Source organism: Netta rufina (assembly GCF_964035555.1).
Source record: "Netta rufina genome assembly, chromosome: 12".
NCBI lineage: Eukaryota > Metazoa > Chordata > Aves > Anseriformes > Anatidae > Netta > Netta rufina.
Window position 1 is genome coordinate 5497908 of NC_140135.1, and position 17686 is coordinate 5515593.

The following is a 17686-nucleotide window of genomic DNA, read 5'->3' on the forward strand; positions in this document are numbered from 1 at the left end:
GGATTTCTACTTTAGCTTATGGTTTATTAACACTTTGGTGTTTGAGCAGTGTCATGATTCATTGCTGGCATTTGGGTATGGCATTAATTAGCACTAAATTTCTGTATTTTAAATTACTAATAGCGTAGCTCAAATATCAAACCTTGAAAGTGAAAATGAGCAAACCGTCTGCAAGAGACACGCAAACTAAGAATTATTTACATCAGAATAATGATCACCAATTTTGAAGAACAACTAAATATTTTGCCATCCCAGTACTGTGTAATAAGGGCTGAAAACAACATGCTGACGTTTGTTTTCATAAAAGATAAGAGAATTAGGTGCTCTATCCTATTAAAACTGTTTGCAACTTACTCTTTCAGTTCTAATCCTTTCTTATTTGGGAAAAAAACTTTCTTCCTAAAGAAATTTGTTTTGAACAAATTCCAAAACTGTCAATGTTCTATTTTCAATAGCAATTAATAAAAAAAAGGCAAGGCCTTTCCCGAGTAGTATATAAAATGGCTCATTTACATCTCACATCTTTAAATGTTCTTTGTTTATATTAGACTAAAAATATTTTTTTTTCTTAATACCCTGCTTTGGAAGTATACACAAGTATTCCTACATTTGTCCTCCCACATAAATAAGTCTTCCCACATTCCTGAGGCACTGGCGGGGGAAAAAAAATCTACATTTTAGCTAAGACCAAAAAATATTGAAACATTTAAGTCTTCTCCTAAATACTAACATGTGGCAAGCATTTATTCTGCCACAGAAACTTGAGTATAGTATTTCCTTTGTTCATTGAACAGCAATACAAATCCTGTAATAGCTTTGATACTGGTTTTGAGCCAGGACGTACCATCTACAGAGGACAATAGAGCTCAGCATTTTTATTAGCAGCACAGCCCTTAAGCACCAGTGCACACCACTGTGCCACTGATGGCTAAGCAAGGCTGAGGAAGGAGAACTGCCTGAAAAGCAGGGGGCAGAGAACAATATTGAATTAAGCACCTAAAAATAATCATGTGAATTATCAAAGATTAGTCATATAGAACCTGGTCCTGAATTAGCATCTTCAAGCTGCCACAGAAAACATGCATTCTAATGAAGGTTTAAAATGAAGCCTCAAGAGAGAAGGTACCTGACGTAAAGTCATGCAAGAGAACAAAAAATAGATTTGAAGATAGATGGGGGGGGGCAGTTTGTTTTATTTTTTTGTTAGCATAGCAAATTCTCAGTTATCCTGGTTAAATCCAAATTAATTCTGTTGGAAGCCATGAGCTATAGAATTCACTTTCCTTCCCCACCCCCCTCTTCATTTTTTTTTTTTTCCTGAGCAGTTTAAGTCTTGTGCAGCATCTGGTTTTCAAGATGGTTTACAGCTGGGTTTACTTGGGCACAAAGCAGTTGAGTGATTTGCCCCAAGGTTACACAGCTGAGCAAGTACTTCAGAGGAGCTCAAAAACTGTGTCCTTTGTAATTAATTCCTGACTCCTTACAACAACTACCAGACCATACCACCTCCCTCAAGGTATGCACAAAGCACAGTGAGTTGTGTTACACAAGAATGCAATTAAAAGTTGGAAAAAGTTACTTGAATTGCAACCTATGTTAGAAACTGACTGAGCAAAATATTTCTGATGTGCTGGCACTGTGAGCAATTATAGTAGTGATGAGACTAGCTCGTGAGTTATTGAAAATATTTGTAAATGATAATTTTCTGCAGTATTTCTGTCAGCTGTATTTTTCACACATTTTTAGCAGTTCCCCCTGGGAATACAGCGTGACCTGGGAGACAAGAAAACTGAGCCCCATTTTTAACTTTTCCTGTTACCTACTTGGTGATTTTGGCCAGATCTCTTAACCTTAGTTACAGTGTTTATAAGGGTAAAGATATTTACACGTCTTTGCAATGCACTCTACCATTCCCAGGAAAGGATTACCAATGATAAATATATGAAACTGCTCACATTTGCACTAGAGATGGCTTCAATCTTAACATCTGAATTCAGATCCCTCAGACTCAGGTTGTTGGGATCCCACGTTTACACTTGAAGTAGAGGAGGAAAATGGAAAATTCAGATCTCCATCTCAAGGGACAATTCAGACAGAAATGTTTCTATCCAGGCTTCTCACAGGATTTATGTCAGATATTTAACCGAGGAGGGGTGAGTACCTGAGACATGGAAAGAAACTTTGTACCAGAAAATAGTTGTCTAATTGTTTCAAAAAGCAAACTGGAAGACAGCCAGCTTATTGTTACTGCTGATTTCCCTATGCTCTTTCCCTGTGCAAGCTAGAAGACTGGGTCAAAATCACACTGACTCTGCTGGAGTTGCAGCAGTGATGCATGACCCTGAAGTGGCAGAACATAATGACATATTTGCTGGTTTTGAGTTGTTCTTGTGTTTTCAAAGAGTTCTTATGAGCTGTCCTTGTCTCTCCTGGGACTACCACAGGAAAGCAGGGGAATTAAGTTAAAAAGACCTCTGGATATATTCTAAAAACCTCAAAAGGAGGGACAATGCGGACAATGGTCCTAGAAAATGCTATCCAATCTATCACCTTTGGAGACAAAGCACGATTCTTCCTTGGATACTTTTCCCTCCAGCTCCCACTGGCTCTCCCTTTCCTTGTTCCTCTCCATTCATGCCTTTGTGCTGGTTTAGTTTAGCAAGGAATACTTGTTCTTCCTTAGATTCTGAGGAATGTTTTTTGGTGTTTAGTTTGAGATATACTTCCAACTATTTTAACTCCAAACATGGTTTATATCAAAAGAAGAGTGTCTACTTAGCCTTTTGACCTTATTTACCTAAATCATTTTAAATTACATCTAAATCAAGTCAGTAGACCTCTGTATTTAGACAAACCTTTGAATTCATGCCATTTGCCCCCAAATGCTCTCACTGGTTTAGCCCAGTATCTTCTTCCCCTGTTTTGTACTTACCAAGTTAAGCTCACTTCTGTTGCTTAGTCATTGCTTATTTAAACCTGTTCAGTTCTGGTAAAGTTTTACTGCTCTTCTCTGAAATCTCTTTAGTTTAATCAGCCAAATTCTCTTCTCTAAGCAGCTGTGCAAGCTGCAGATGAGCTCAGAACAGCTGGTGACTTTCTGCTCTGTTAGATTTTTGCCTGTTATTGAAGATTTTTGAATAAACAGGAGCATGGAGAGAGAAGCATCAAACCTAGTTCTAGTCTCCTTTCACCTGTCAACTTCCTTTGTTGACAATAATTTTATCAGTCACAAAGCGGACAAAGTTTATCCTAAGTGATTGCATTTCAGTTTGGTTCCTAGAGATGGAAAAACACCAAATATGAAGTGGATAGACGAGTTGATAGCTCTGTAAACCCTAGGATCCAATTCATTCAGGAGCTGTCATACCAATCCTCTTTTCTTTAGGAGATACATTTTTTACATTTTCCATTTTATCCAAATGGGTTTCAAGAAACAGCCTCTGGATCTCGTCACACAGACACTTACTGTCTCCTCTGTAGCAGGTCAAGGGGAAGCTGCACATTTTCTAAATGTGATAGGTGAAAGTATGCATGTCTTGTGCTGTTATTACAGATGATTGTGGAGACTGTTCCTAAGGATAATGTTTTTCTTCTTTCTGGGCAAAAATGCAGAACACTAGCAAACAGTAACTGGCCATTCTGAAAAGAGTTTAGCTGTGTTTGCTGAATCTGGAGGCAAACTGTACTTCCTTTGCTGGTTAGAAAACTCACCAGATAAATGGGGGATGGGATTTTTCTGATGCATCCTTTGAATTCTCACAGAGAGAGTTGAATTATGTCACTTCTTGATTGTGATCCAGGTTTCCAGATGCTTGCAGGAGCCACCACTCTTCACACTGTGTTCTGCATTGTATTTCATTTCAAAACTCTCAATATTTTCCTGATGATGAAAAAGAGAAACAACTTCAGAGTACCATGCTGATGTACTATAGCCCATTATCTTACCTCTCTATTTTTGATAAAGACATGAGTGTCTTCACTTGATGAAGACCTGAAGTGTCTGAGCTGCTTTTGCAGTCACTGGGGACTAGAATTCATAATCTATAAGCGTAGGTATTTATCATTTCAAATGAACAAGACTTTTCATTATTTAACTAGAAGAACACGTTATACTGTCACACACCTCAGCAGTTCTGTGACTGTCAGTAAAGAGCAGTGGGATGTGGAAATGAGCGACATAAAATCTCTAAATTACACTCCCGTGATTTTCTATAAGAGAGAATGACTTTCCCTTAAGCACTGGGGAAGGTAATAGGCTGGTTGCAGCGCTGAATATAAAGAAAGCAGTGATGGCAATTCTGGCTAACAAGTCTGTGCTCCTGTCCCTTAGTCTGGGAGCTGGGACAGAGGTCAACATTTGTGAGAAGAACCTCCTAAGTGCACAAAGAAGGCTTACCCTTATAAAAAGGGGAAACCGCTGGTTCTCTGAGAAGGAACCAAAACGTTCCTGTGAGCTACATATCTGCGGGAGCTCTGCTGAAATGGAAAACCAGAATCCAGGCCTTGGAGAGCCGTTTGCATTTCTCATCCGCAATTTTTCAGAGCAGTGGTGAAAACCCCACGTCTTCATCACATTGCAGCCCACGCGGTCCCATTATGCCTGTGTCAAAGTCACTTCTCCTAAAGGACTATGGTAGTACTGCTGGTCTCAGTGTAGACACCAGTACAGCTCCAGCAATGAGCAGAGGGTTTGATCTACCGTTTTTATCCACCCTTTTATCTGCCAAGACCACCTATGAAGTCCAGCGTCCAAGAGCTAGGACCAAATACCAAATAGATGTGACTAGTGTTCATCAGTCTGTGCTGGGATCAGTAACTGGCGCTCAGGAGAGCTGTAATCTGCCAAAGGAGCAGTTTTTAAAACCCAGGATACATATTTGTGTCAGAACTGTGAAATGATACATTTTATATGCAAGTGTTATTCTGCTAGCATTATTTATTAGGCTGCTTTGAAGAAAGCAAGAAGTTTTGTTTCTAAATCCTGAGTGTTAATCATTAAGACTCCTCATTTTATCTATTTTTGTGCTTTTAATTTTAGCCGTTTGCACTTATGAACCTTGCACTGGGGAATGAGCCGAAGGAAATGGAGCCAAAGGTTCATCTCTTTGTACATTTGGCAACGCACATCCACACCCGACACTCCGAGTATGCCTCAACACTGGAAGAACCAAGGATCATGAATAGGATTGAGAGGATAGATACAGTTTGTAAAGACCAGGCACCCCTTAATCCTAGTCCCGTGGCTGCTGGTAAGAGCCACTGGCCAGACGGGCACATCCATCTGTCCGTACTGCACCAGCGGTCACCACCTTTGTGCCCATGGTTTGCGATGAGCATTAAATCTGAGGCTTCCCGGGATGAGGGGAGCAGGCTGTTGAAGGGTTAAACGTTTCCTGCTTTTAATCTAGAATCACGTAATGTGGAATGAATGTTTCAGCCCAAAATGTTTCCTCACTCCGACAGTTTCATGGTGTGAGGTCAAAGTGTGGGGGAGACTGAAAGAAAAGAGGGGGTGCACGGGGTGGCGAGCCAGCAGAGCCAGGGAAGCACACGAGCACCCGGAGAAACGACGAGGACGGTTTCTCAAGCAGCTTCAGCCCAGCTGGAAGGGGCTGTGGTGGAGCCATCAGCAGCGCCTGTGTGACTTTAAGGGCTTCCTGCTCCGGCTGCCTCTGCTTCTCCCATGTGTGCGTGCTTCTGCTCTGGGCACGGTTCCCACGCTACATTGCAAAATACGCCTTGAGTTTCTCACAGTACCGCTGCCCAGACACAAACTGCAGCTCCGGTCCTTCCTGCACCCCGCAAATCCAGGAGGTGGGACTCCTCTGGGGGCACTGCCTGCTATATTTATGTTTCCTGCCTCTGCGGATCTTTTCCTATGCTACCAGATCTGTTTTGTACACTAAGGGGCTCTTCCTAGGGCGGCAAACTTCAATTTATGAACTCGTCAAATTTCAGATGAACCAGAGTCTGCAGACCTGCCTGCTCTCACATCGCTTCTTACGCTCAGCCTCGGCTGATTTCACCTGCAGGCCTCCTACACGAGCAAGGTGATCACTCGTTCACGACTACCACTTCCTATGTCAAAACCTACTCCTACAGACCAATGCATCAGGTTTGTCTGTTTTCCCTGGTTTCCAGCTCCCCTGTTGCAGGCAAAACAGTTTTCATTTGGGGAATTTGTACTTAATTTCTTGCCAATTAACGTGAACAGCTAGGCACTGATTAAGGGACTGAGAAAAAATAAAACAAACAATTACACAAACACTTAAGCAAACACCTTTCAGCCTTCTCCCCCTGAAGCCAAACGCAGCAGCCTCAACCTCTGCCTTTCACCCTGGGTCACTCTCAGCCCATCCCAAATCCTCGCTGCTCTTAAACACAGCCGAGCAGGGCCACCTGTGGATGGTTTGGCACACAATGGGGCATTGCGAGGCTTCCAGAGCTGCTGGTGACAGGCTTGTGGCACGTCATGGCCATGTTCCACACGGGGCACCTTGACAGGCCCTAGCTGCTAAACCTCGGCTCGCATGGCTGCAGTGAGCCCTGTAGTTTCTGCCCAATCTGCTCCTCCTGCACACCGAAAAGAACTGCCCCCCACCCAAAGGATGGCAGTGACACAAAGAGGTTCGGGAGATCAGCCTGCTGCTGAGAAGAGAAAATTCTCCGTCTTCCCACCAAATGATAACAAATGTCTGAAGGGAATCATCTGACAAATCCTCTTGCTCAACACCACTCGCCCCGAAGCTGCATGAAAAAAAACAAACTCCTTTCATGGCAGGAAATCCTCAGGCCAGTTTGTCACCAGGATTCAGAAAGATTTAAATAACAGAGCTACTGACATTAGATTTTGACTGGTGGAGGATACAGCCAGAAAAGCCGGTCAGCGAGCATTTCGAGTGTTTCTGTGGGCTGATAGGTGCTGATCCTATTGCTATCGGGCAAAAGTGGGTCGGATTGCCTTCAGGGTAAAGATTTGGGCTTTTCCAGAAGAATGACTGGATTCTAGCTCAAGCTAAAATTAGTTAGTTAGGTCTTTTTAAGAGTTCTACATGACAGCAATTTCCTAGGAATTAGGAAAATGTCAAACTCAAGCCCACAGTTCCAAACATTTTATTTCTAAAATGGGCCCCATGAAAACTCCCTGGGTCAGCCCTGTCAGTTTCCAGCACCCAGTTTCAGCCTTTGAACTGAATGGAAAGATCCAACCTTAAGTCTCTCTTTTTAACCCCAATATCTATCTGGGGATCTCCTTTGTGGGTCACTACCAGTTCCACCAGCCCCAAATCTTTGCCCTCCCTGTGTCTCAGGCAGGTTTTCTGGCTGCTGCAAGAGGCAGCATAACCTGAGACCCAGAACACTGCCAGGTGCTGTTCAGGTTATCCCACACCTACACACTCGTTCCCACTAAATTAAAATGTTACTTCTTTCATAGAGTGTTTTGAGATCTATTGATTAAAACTCCTGTGTGTAAGCCAGGTGTCATGTTGTTTTAAATATTCTCTTGTGTGGAGAAGGGCTGATGGTTTGTTATTAATAGAGCAGGAAGTGGGGATTAAACTTTGCTCTCTAATCACAAACAAAAGTTACAACAGCTCTGTAGCTTCTGGGTAAACCTAGGAACGAACAACTGTTCCTACGGAAAGTGAATCCCAGAAGGAGAAACCCAGATTGATGTCTCAATGGGAGCTGAATTAAAACAAGGTCAGGCTTGGCAGCCTGCCTCCTCTTCACCTTGTGAATATTCTCCAAGGGACTGATCTGGAACACAACTGTTTTGACACAGGGTTTCCTGTTGCAAACGCTCTACGCAGGCTCCATATCAAGCAGCTGGGATTTTTTGTTTGGTGTGCCTAAACCACATCTTTAAGTGGTGTAACTTGCCATAGCACCATGAGAGTCTTGCAGATCAACAGAAGTCTGTCAGCTGTTATTAGCTGAGGATTCAACTCAGCCTAAAAATCACTCACGGCAAGAAATGTTTCTGAGGCTAGGATGGTAGTTTCACATATGCAGACAAAGCGGGGCATTTTTCAAAGCCCAGAGTACCCCTGCAATTGCAGAGAAAGCTTTGCAGAGGTAGCTTTTGTGTCTACTGGTTCTCTCCATTAAGCCACATGGAAAAAGTTTTGAGAGTTGTGTCAACAGTGAAACAAAAGCTCTGAATGTTCAGTGACCCTTTGATTTGCTTTAAACTCCTGGTGCATATTTTGCATTCACTTTCCAGGAATAGCCCAGTGAGATTCTTCCTGGCACAAAAGCTCCAGCAACTAGGATTGATGTCTTTAGGGTATCAATTACGTTGTTGTGCAGCATCAGAGTACTATGGCTGCACGTGGGAGTCCTGTGGGCTAGTGGAGTCCTCCCATAAAACAAATATGATATTACAGCAACAATAGAATATTTATAGATACCTTCTAGCACGACACAGAAGCTCCTGCTGGCCGGCCTGGTACATCCAGATAGCAAGTCGTTGACTCCGCAGACATACCAGACCCAGATCTGAAAGCACAGCAGTTAGCATGAAGTTGCATTCTAGCTAACAATCTCTTTTTAATTGCAAAAATGCATTTATTTATTTTTTTCAGTAACACAGCCCTGTTGCTTCCAGTTATGGGGCTGGTTTGGTTGTCATTAACTGAGGACTCACTGCCCCAACATTACTGTGTGATGTGGACGTGCCCTTAGAGTTACACAGCTGGGTATTTGTTCTGGAAATGCTTGCATGCTCACCCACTCTGCACAGAAACAATGCAATGTTATTTTTTTTCTTCTAAATGGTCATAATTAACAAAGCACAACCCATATAATCACACAGCACTGCTCAACATCACTGGAGAAATACACAGCAAAAGAATTACCTCCCCACTGCTTTTGAATAGCACAAAAAAGTAAATAATCTTACCACAAGTATTCAGTGAGCAAAACAAAGCCTAAATTCATCAGTAATATCATCTCCCTGCCTTTAAAGTTCAAGCAGTGTTTAACAAAAGCTCTGTGGCATGGGCAGCCTTTACAATTGCTGGGCACTTACTGTGCTGTGAATTGGAGATGTGACAGACACAGTTCTATAAACATCGGAGCTCACCAGTGCATGCTCAGCCACTGCAGCATCACTGGCGGCAGGAGCTATGCTGCTGCGGTGCGTGCCCAGAAATCCAGGTCTGAGAAAGAGCAAGCCCCAAAAAAATAAACAGGACTCTCTCGTCCAGTTATTTAACAGGGCATGAAAGCAATTAAAGAGATACTGAGGAAACCAGTCATGGAAAAATTAGGTCATACTATTTAAATTCAGTTTTATGGTTACATTCTTTCTTTAGTATGTTTCCCTCCCATGTTGTGTCCCTTCCATTACTGTTGTTTCTAATGATAATAGCAGTGACACAAGCATCAAGATCTTTCAGCGTTCTTCTGGCTACCTACTGCCCTATTTACCCTCCAATGTTCTGGTAAGTCCAGATGCCCCAGTAAAGATATCATCACTACCTGTAAAGTAAGGAACAGGAAATAAAATGAATCAGAAGGAGATGCTAGGTCCGTTATGTGTTTTATGACGTACAAAGATTAAAGAAAAAGAAAAAATTAGTGCCAACATAACAAAATCAACCAAATATTTCAAGCAAATGTAGAGCAAAAAAGGAGCCTTGTTACTGCAAGCCTGTTCTTCTAATACCAGTGCTTCTGTGTGAAAAAGATTTTTCTTCACTTGATTTCAATGGTTCAGCTTGTTTAATGTTTTCCCTTAAGTTCTTGCCTCTTTCAAGGCAGATACTTTAACCTCAGTTCTAAGAAGCAGGATAAAGCCACTCGAACATTGCCTAATGCTGTAGTTGTGGTTCCCAGATAACTGGTGGTTTAAGACCTTCAGTTGACCTTCAGAACCACATTGTCTTTATCAAATTTTCACCTAGTAGTGCCAGGCAGGCGCATGACAATCTATAGTTGTGGTTTTTATAGCTGACAGCAGTCTACAGTCCCAAAAATTTGGGAATGGCCTAGGCTAGATTAGGTTTTAAAGAAAGGATAACAGCAAATTATTTCTACTGCGCCACTTAGTGTATTATGTACATAATACACTAAGAATACAATAAGAAGTGATTACTCTCAGTTGTTTACTTTTACCTTATTTCTTTAACATCTTCTCTACATATTCTATGGAGGCAGTTATGGGCCACTGAAAACTCAGTTTTATGTGACGTCCTGTGACAATTTTGAGTGACAGAAAGGCTGTGTTGGGGGTTATGTGTTATACCAGACTTTAAGGCCACGATTTTCCACTACCGAAGTGCCAAACTATGTACTTGAGCTGCCACCACTCAGGCATCCAAATTAGCATCTGGGGATTTAATGAAAGAGGGTGGCTGTTCACCAGATGTCCATGGACATGTAATTGATCTAGGCTATAATGGACATCAGTGTAGAATTTGGCAAAATACCAGCTGGGAAACTAGTAGTTAAAGAGTGTGAAACAATGCCTGGTATACGGATGTTGCTGTAGATTAAAAAACAACAACAACAAAACTATTTAAACTGGAAATAGTAACAGTAACTGAAAAGCATTGTACTGGTGCAGGCCAAATACTTGAATTTCTGAAGAATCAGGAACCGATCTTGTTAAATATTTTCATGAATGACCCTGGCACAGACCATCAGAGCATGGGAGTAAAGCTTGCTGATGATGTGAAGCTGGGAGGTGCCATCTATATGCAGCAGGATCAGAGTGCCCTACAGGAAGAATGGCATTCCTCTGGGGAACTGAATCACAGCAATAGGATGCAGGAGCAAACGCCCAGGGACTGAGAACAAGAATTTCTCTAATCAGTGAGAAGCAACACAGGAAGAGAAAGGCTGTAGCATATTACAGCAGTGTGCATGAGTATCGGTGTCTTGCAGCTCCAAGGATGTTGAACAAAACAATTAGAGCAAAGGCGGAGAGTGTACGTGGCACTGTGCAGGGGCTGCCCGAGACCATCCCGTGAGTGCTGCTCTGATCACCCATACTCCCAACAGAACAGGTGCAGGCAGAGGAATTACTGAGGGTAGGAAGCCTGTCGTACCAGAGGAGGCTGAAGCCGTGCTTATATTTTTGTATCTCTGACCTCCAAAGATCCTGGAGCAAGCTCTGAGCGTGTTTTTATGTCCACAGGGCTAGGACATTACATTACTTAGGGAAATATTAGCTCAGATGTGACTGGGTGTCAGTGGAAGTGTTGCACAGAGTTCCTATGCCCCCCTGCAGCCTTCCTCTTCTTGTTCTTGCCCCCAGGCTGTTTCTCTCCATTGTGCCAACAGGAACATTTCTGCAGTCACCTGGGACTGAGTAATTGATCCACCCAAAGAACAATGCTGCAACAACAAAAAGCTCATTTTTCAAGATCAAGCCTCTACACAGTCAATATCTTCGGACTTCTTTGAAATCTGAGATTTACTCCGTCAATGGTAACCTGGGAACTTTGGGGAAATTGCATTTTCGTTGTACAGACAGGCACCTTTCTCTACTTGGGCGTGCAGGAAGTATCCCAAGAAGGGACAAAGTCACTTGCTACACACCCGTTTGTGTGGTGAAGAAAAATTCCTTAGCAAGGGAAGAACGTTGAGCAGGAATCAATGCAGTCAGAAAATGCAAGTGTCCATGAATTCCCAGTAGCCCAGAATTAGAAGCTGTTACCTAGCTACGGGAGCAGGAATGTTCTGGAAAAGCTTCCCAGTGGGGGACAAACACTTTAACTAGTTCTAAGATGAGGTTTAACCCTTAAGGACTGTACAAGACAGCTCTGTAACAGTTGGAAGTTTCCTTCATGTCCGGAAAGGTCCCTTCCAGTGAGCTGGTACATCCAGAGCCAAGTGTTAGGTGCCCCGCTCCAAAACTCTTGGTCACAGAATACGGGAAAACGGATTGTACGTTGGATTTTACATTCTCTACACAAATTTAAAACCTTGGCTGTTTCTCTCCACTTTATATTTTTGCAATACAGTGCAAATTCCACCATTAGGGTTTGCTGGTACTTTTCACTAAAATGTCACAAGCCAGATCAACTACACAAGGTGCGTGACAAAAGAGAACAAGGCGTGAGAGACTTTTATCTTGGAAGGAACAAGTCCTAAAGAAAGTGTGAAAAGGGCATATCCTACTCTTTCACGCTGAAGACTGGCACTGAATTCACCCCACACCATTCTCCAGTTATACTGAACTTTTCCATCCCCAGCAGATTGACTCCAAGGGGTTTAAATACGCAGAAAAGAGGAGCTGGCCACTAGGGTTCAAAATAATTTAATAAGGATGACTGATCCTTAATGGAAAAAAAAAATCAACTCAAAATGATAAATAAGGAATAAAACATGGCTTTCTTTTGCGCCACCCTAAAGCTGCAGCATGAAGCTGGGATGACGTGGGGCTTTCCTGTAGTGTATGCCTCTCCCAGGGGTATGGCCACGGTCACAAGTGCATGCTTCAAGTGCTGGGGCCCCAGTGAACTCCCACTGTCTGCAAACCTGCAATGACACCTACTGGTAACCAAAGATGTTCCTGCTCGTGGACAATGCGAGCCTCCTTGCTTCCAAACACACGCGAGACTTCTTTTATCCCCTGGCTTTCCATCATCAAGGTTTGCCTCAGTGTTTCTGTACATCCTAGTGCAGGAAGCTGGGCTCTGCTTGGCCTGGTTTATTTGCAAACCACTTATTTACCATTTGTCTTCTGTTCTGAGCTGGAACACATCAGTAACTGCCTTGGGGGGGGGGGCACTGGGACCTCATGACTTCTCTTGCCTAGGGCTAAATCACTCAGATATGTAAGGACCTTCGTGGATCACTCCCACACTGCCATTCCTGTCATCCTACAGGACCGTTGTCGTCCTTATACCGCAGTCCTTGGCACCCAGCACCTAGCTACTCTCTGAAGGCCCTGGAAGGTGACCCTCTATCTGTGGTTGTCTGCGATGACGCCTAGATGGTCACTCCTGAGCTGGTGAAAAGAAGGAAGCATCACTTCAAACTAAACAGTCCCACTGCAGACAGCTAGGGAAACCAACCGTATTCAGTGGATATCTAGTTTTAGAGCCTGAAAATGAAGAGTTTCAGAGGCAGTGGTACTACATTTCTTTCAAAAACCTCTGCTTCTTCACCCTAAAAAGAAGACTTTGACAAAATATATCAACCAAATCTGTGGAGGACTGACAGTACAATAAGCACAAACCAAAGGAAGGCAGGAAGTCCTTTTCACCTCAGAGTTAGCATTAGGCTTTCTAACATTGAGATAACACAGAAAGAAAGGGAGGCCTGTGGAGGAAGAAACTGCAAGCATTCTGAAATCTGGAGGGGTTTTAACATGCATGTCTCAGACTGCTGGAACACCGCAAAATGATTAACCCTTGTACAGGGTTCCATAAATCACAGCAAAAACACAAGCAAAGTAATTAGAGTTGGGAATCCCACATCACATTTTCTTACTGAATTTCTTGGATTTGTCCCAGATTTTAAATCCTCTCCTTTGTCTTTTTCTAACATATTCCTGGGTAGCATTACAGCCATGCATAAATAGTGAAAATTCCCTAAATTATTTCTATGACTGCAACAGTTGATTGAAATTAGTCACTTGCATTTAAAGAAAGTCAGTGATGAGAATGCTCTGCATTTGTAAATGGGTGAGGAGCTGGACAGATTATCTGTTGGCATCCCTGAGGAGTAAGCAGCTTAATCTCATTAATTTTGGATATCCTCAGAGTAGGCATACATACCTGAGGACTAGTTTTCCAGCAACACTCTACAAGTAGGAGAAGTGATTTGAGTCACTTCACCTCATCCCAGATATCCAAAAACATCCCTGCAAGGGTGAGATGAATTATGGCTCAAGAAGAACCTATTTTTTTTCTCATATAGAGACATCATATATATCAATCTTAAGTAATATATATAAAAACCTTGTATAAAAGATCCTGTAATTAGAATGTAGTAGAATTGTAGCAAGTACCTGGCAAGTATCTACTCTCTCGCTGAACTCGATGAACTCTCACTCCTTGTGTTGGGGGAGAAACCTTGCAATAGCTTTTTGTTGTGCTTAGCATGAACCTTCACTGCAAAGACATAAGGAGAGGCTTTGTTAATTCATTTTATGGAGGGTTTATCAATTTTGGATTAGATTTTCAACATAAATGTAAACCAGCATTTCTTATACAAAACTGAAGTAGGTATTACGTGGTGACACCTTGTGATCACACTAGCCCACGTATTTTGAGGCTTGCCTCGTCACAGCACCAGCACCTGGGGGGGTACAAGTACTGGAGCCCAGTTTGGATACATCGCATTTGACATCATTTGACAGTCACTGAGGAAGAAATCCTGTCCAGTACAGGAAGCCGTCACTGGAGGCAGAGCATCATTTGAGCCCTTAATTTGGACATGAGTAACATTTTTCTCATCTATGGCAAAATAACATGTAGAACACACTATCTTTTTATATGACTCCAGGAAACCATTTAGCTTCCAAATGGACTAGTTTGTTCATGGTTATAACAGGCAGAGAGCTAATACACTATTTACTTAATTTGGCAAATTTTGAATTCTTCCTTTAATTAGAGCTAAATACAGTCTGTTCTTGAAATTCATTTATTTATACTATTCTGCATCCCCACTGATATAATCAAAGGAGAACTCTGACTCTCCCATTTCTGCAAACATGTTTTTCCTCCTGCATTTAGAGCGCTCGGCATTCCGCAACACTCCGAGGCCAAAGTCTGTGACTTAAGTGAACCAGTGCTTTGGCAGGAGTCACTTCTTGCAAAAATATTTTTGGCCTGGAATGACGAGGCTTATGCAGCTCTCCACAGCTCCCTATCGCTAAAATACCACGAGCAATTATGGAATGAAAAGGAGTCACGGGGCCAAGCCAATGTCCCTTGGATCACTGAAAATCCCAGAAGCTGATCCAATTTAAGAGTCTGTCCTAAGAAAAGATGGATTTCTTTTTTTCCCCCAAATCACACTATCGTTAAAACTTGCCTAAGCCACACAACATGACAGCACCACGAAGGGTGAAAGAACAATGCAACCTGTTACCTCACCTGCACGAATTGCCAGAATTCAAATCCTTCATCAAATCTTCGTAGCAACGCTGAGTGCGATTGCTCTTTTTCAAGCTATCAAAACCACTCAAGATACACAGCATGAATTGATTAGCTGTACAGAAAGTCTGGATTAGCAGCTGATGAGCTATTACAATTTAAGCTCCTGCATCCCGCTGTGTGTAGCACTTGGGCTTAAACTCCCCGCTCTGATTGCCTAGCCAGTGCATGCTTAAAGCACCATCTAATTTGGATTACAGTTTAACGAGGGGCCAGGATGTAGGCTAGTGTTACAGCCAGCTCAGGTGTCTGCACATGCCACTGCTGTCACTTCAGGGACTGTTGGGTAAACAGGAATGAAAACAGAATATGAGAGGGAGCTAGCTGTGCCAGGAGCTGAAACGATGAAAGGGCCAGATGTCACTTCAATAAGAGATAGAGATCCTGAAAAGGTTTCCTAGAGATCTAGATATGAATTCCGTGCTGCTGCTCATGGTGCAAGAGACAAACATCCTTCACACACCGCTCTTCAGGACAAACGCTGTCAGACGGGAAGTGCCTGGGTGAGGGAAAAACTCACTTCATGAAACTACTGCAGAGGTGTTTCACCTGGGATCGGTTCCTGAAGCAGGGAAGTAGAGGGCTGCCCAGTCACCATCCCTGTGTGTGACCAGCATAACCCTCGGCACAAAAAACTAATGTGCAAAAGGCCCCTCTTCTGCTGCTTTCACCGTCATGTATTGCTCCGTAAAAAAAGAGCAAAACAAATGACATCTCATCCGTGCAGCATCGCGGCAATTGTCAGCCTTTTACTGATGTTAAGTAGCAATAGAAAGCTTTGGAAAATAGAGAATCAAAGGTGCTGGATGCCAATACATAATTAATCTGTTTTCATTTGTTCATTCAAGTTTTATTAATGTGACAGAAGAAAAATCAGGGGATTGGAGCTGAGCCAAATGCTTCACACCATATAGATTCTTGTTTTGTTTTGTTTTCCTGAAATCTTGCTGGTTTAGAACACAGAATAGCAACTAAATGTCTCCATCAGGATTAGGCCATAAGCCACCCACAAAAAACAAGCACTGCCAAATATAAACAGTCCCAAATCTTTTTTTCTGTCAGCAAACAAAACACCATCTTCTTGTTTACACAGAGCAGTAACCAGCTCTGCAATTAAGTAAGGCAAAAATTCAACAACTGATTTGCATGATTTTCCATGCAAATGGAGCATTCATCCAGCCAGCAGAAAGGTAGGAGCAGCTGATCCTCTCCAAGGAACAACGCTGGGCAGGTTAAATTGCTTTGCTCACTGATAAATAGGGAGCAACCACAATAAAAGAGCAATGCAGCACGAGGGGCCAACCGCTTCCTTTTCCCTCCGCAGAGTTGTTCAGTATGAATGTGAACCGGTTAGTCACTGCAGTGTGTGGGTGCAGGACACGGAGGAAAATAAAGATCGCTTTCAGTGAGAGCCTTTCCAAATCCACGAACACATTTATTGAAAAGTTAGCTCCTCACCCAATGCTGAAACTAGAGTGGAAAAAAAAAAAAGCTGCTTTGCATGGCACTGACCCGGCACAAGCCCTGGGCAAGGCACGGTGCCTTATCCTTGTCCTAAACTGCGAGTGCTGAAGGCAGGGATTGGCTTGATCCCTGTCTCAGGATGCACTGAGCACTATGTTGGTGCTCATCTAATTGAGAATGATGGTTAAAATGCCAGAAAAGTACCACAAGTGCAGGGGGAACCGCACCTGACATCAGGACAACGTGGGGCTCCACCAGATGTCAACCAGCAGAGAAGGGAAACGGCAGCTCGGGGGCAAAGCCTCTGGCCTTTGAACAGCGTGATGCGTCAGGACCTGGAATATAGCGGAGAGATTGGAGTTACTATCTAAGTTCTGAACACAGCTTTATGGCTGGATCAAGCTGCCGGACCAGAAATGTTTCAATGGTTTAGAGCCATCTTTTCATAAAGTTCGCTGGGTGTTTGTTCTGTGTGTTATGTGGAATGGGACCAGTTGAAGCTTATGACACACAGCTAGGTTCGGGGGATCTGCACTGACTAAGGGAGCGTTGCTATTGTAAAGCAATTGTAAGGGGGCATTGCAGAAAAATGCTTTTTCACCCCATACAAAAATAATTCAACATCGAGTAAATCAATGTGGATGCCCCTTCTCTAAAATAAAGCTGCAGTTCTCTGCAAGATGCTCACATACCCCAAAACTGTAGGGTTTAGAAAATTTCAGTTTCACTTGATGAGCTCATGAAACCTTCACTTTTCTCTCTGTTATTTACAGTGGGTGGGCAGAATTCTTGCAGTTGTGCTTTTTGACAACCTTCATATATTTAGTCAGAAATCTTTGTTTCTGGAATCTTTCTGGGTTGTCATGGAAATTATCACCATGTCCCTAAGACTAGGATAACAATTTTATGACAAATTACAGGAGATAGGGAAGGAGAGTATTTTGGCATAAGACAATACTTACAAGGGAAAAAAAAAAATCACACAACGTTTTTGCACCCTTAAAAGGCATCCAATTAAAGATTTTATTCTCTAATCTCTGCCCATTCTTTACAGCTTAAAAGAAGAAAATCTAGCAACCTGCAAACAATATTTTTCCTTGCAG